Below are 3265 nucleotides of genomic sequence, written 5' to 3'. Positions count from 1 at the left end.
TTTGGTGCCCTTTTAGTTTTTTGTTGTTTTGATTTGTTTTGTTTTTTCTTTTGTCAAATGTCTCCTATAATTACAATCAGACTAACCCTTTCAAACCTGAGCAATTTGGATTTATTGGATTTATTCATTTTTAAAAAGATGGGGAAAAGGGAATCAGCAGCTTAGGAAGACATGACCCCAAACTTTGCAAGAAATTAGTAAAAAGTACATGAAAGTTAACTGAAAAATAGCAACAAAAAAGGAAAGTCAAAACAAACAAGTAAAAAATCTACTAGTGTCTTTAAATTTGCAGTAAACTACTTGCCAAAGGTTTAATTTGTGAAAGGGGATGTCGATGCATGGTTCAGGATTAATTTAATTTAAGAAATAGGCAGCACCAATGCAGAATCATGAAACATTTACACTTGTTGTAATTGTAGTTAAGGAGGTTTCAGAGGTTAGAAAGTCATGTTGCTATCTTCATATTCATTGATATTTAACAAATGGAGTCAATGGTCCATTCAGTGAAGGTGCACTAATACTGCAGACACATCAGATGATGCCATGTCACTATGAATGGTAGCATACCATGCTTTAAACCTTAATTGGGTACAAGAACTCCCTAACTATGTTTTTTATAATTGCTTTACACCACAAAGGTCAATGTGCCTTGTTAATCTTTAGTCATTTTTAACACTATAGGCTCATGGGGCACTAAAACTATATTCTTCTTTGCAGCCCAATAACATGTTACTGAACAGCTTAAGACACACTCTGAAGAGCCATGACCTCATGATATCCTGAGGGGTGTTAAGAAGCTGGTGTACTGAGTCATCTGATGACTAAGAAAAACTGGAAATAATTAAATGATTAATATATAAAATAAATAAATAATAAATAAATGAACACCCACCCAGGGTCTAATTGGATTAAATTGAGTTATCTAGTTACTTCTAAAAAATAGAAGTGGGTTCTCTCCGGGGTCTCCGGCTTCCTCCCACGGTCCAAAGACATGCAGCTCAGGTTAATTGATGACTCTAAATTGCCCTTAGGTGTGATTGTGAGTGTGTATGGTCGTTCGTCTATATGTGTTGGCCCTGCGATAGTCTGGCGAACTGTCCAGGGTGTACCCCGCCTTCCGCCTGATGACAGCTGGGATTGGCTCCGGCCCCCCCGCGACCCTTATGAGGACAAGCGGTTACAGAAAATGACTGACTGACTTCTAAAAAATATTCTTTGAAAAATCTATAATACATATTAATAGATTAATAATAAAAGTTAAAGTTTAATAGCATGAAACCCAGCTGTTATATTGTGGTGTCTCTTTAAGGTGTGGATCCATTGTTGATGTCTGGTCAATGAGCACATAGAGTTAAAGTTGATGTTTAATATTTTAAAGTTAATTTATGCTGAGAGAGTTTGCCCATTCACAGACAGTTGGATTTATTATAACAGAAGAATGGACGTAGCAGTGTACTGTATATTGTGTGAGAGAGGGCAAATTGTATGTACCATTTCTTCTATTATCCCTGACGTAGTTGTGAGGCTAAAATATCTGTCACGGCTGTTAGTCATGGTGGATATTCCCTTTTTGTAGAATTAAATAACTCAGCCGAACTTATCATGAAAATGATCACTTGAACAAAAATCAGGGTGACGAGAACTACCTTCAGTGACAGAAACAATCTTTGGGATCAATTTATGTGGCATGTAGTTTGAGTTTTTAGTTCAGCCTATGTCCTATTCACTAACATGGAGGGGTGAGCTTTGTGACCTATACTGCAGTCAGACAGCAGGGGGCGATCCAGATTGAAATGTTACACTTTATGGGAACTGTCATATTTTTCATCTTTTTATACAGTCTATGGAGAAAACTCTTTGAGTGGTCAAATGACTACAAAAGAACTATAGGTGTACAAGTATACCATGTACAAACAACTAATTATTAATCAAAGTGGCTACCACTTATTTTTTTTGTTGAAAAATGAATCATTTAACTGTTTAATCTCAAGTTGTAGCCTATTCTGTATTTTTTTTAAGGTGACCTCTGTCTTAAATAGCCCACTTTGGTAAAATAATTTAAGCAAAGCCTCTCAGGCTGGATGAGAGATTTTCGTAAACTACATAATTGCACCTTTTTGTACTCTAATTGCCCTGCCCTCTTTGAACTGTGTTCTGTGTTTGTCTTCCCCCCTCAAGATACGGGAGCTTCTGCCAGCTTTTGCTGAAGTCCCTGTTAATAAAGGAACCACACATTTCACTATTATGCAACAAACATTCAGACTGAGCTGATAGATAAGGCCTAATTAAGATACATGGTCATGCATAAAATCATAGCTGTAAATCAGAATCAGTCACAGCGCTCTTTGATTACATATGGGTTGTCTTCACGTGTCACATGGTTGTCCTTGGGGCTGTACACACAGTGAGTCAGATTATGACTGTGTGGTGTTGTCATACAAGTAATTATTAACCATCACACAGCCAATCTGTTTGGGGATCATCTAAGTCACCAAACACACATTCTTTAATACTAATAAAGGATGCATTTGTAACATAGCAACGCAAGCTTATTTATATGGCACCATTCAAACACAAGGCCATTTTAAGTGCTCTACAGGGGCATACATGAAACATAATACATTAAGAAAACATGTAGTGCAATGTAAATTAATTACTGACATGACCAACAATCCAGTCTTGTTTACCATCAGCTGTTTTTGTTCAAGTTGTTTGTTACATATTGACGCTATAAAGTTTAAATGATTCGGCTGTGTTTACAACTTCTTGAAATATATGAGGTTGGATGAGTCACACACATGGATTATAACAAACCAATATTGTTGACTCATTTTCTTGTCATGTGTTCATCTTCCTTTTTCAAGACTCACACACATACTAACAGCAATCCTCTGTTCCTGTGGTTCGTGTTAAGCTAGCGCCGGTTAGCAATTTAGCCCTGTAGAGGTCTTTTAACAAAATAGCCCGAAATCCACATGGCACATAAATAAAACTTTTGATTTTTTAATGTACTTTAGCTGATTTGAATGCACAATTGCCTGAAACTAATCTGATGTGACTTGAAAATGGCTCGCCGTCTAGAGAAATTGAAGGCATGCAGAGTAGAAGTGGAAACACAAGAGGAAAAGGGGGTCTAATGAGCCCACTCCCTCCCCTTCCCCAAACACAGTCCCTCTTTTGGTGGGCCGTCCCCCTAACACAAGGAAAAACAGCACAGGAACACCGCCTGAAACGCTGAACTTTAGCCATATCTGAGCGTTGAGGA

This window comes from Plectropomus leopardus, chromosome 13, assembly GCF_026936395.1.
Source record: "Plectropomus leopardus strain MGB_pleo_1.0 chromosome 13, ASM2693639v1, whole genome shotgun sequence".
NCBI classification, from domain to species: domain Eukaryota; kingdom Metazoa; phylum Chordata; class Actinopteri; order Perciformes; family Serranidae; genus Plectropomus; species Plectropomus leopardus.
Note: the sequence above shows the minus strand (reverse complement) of the source record.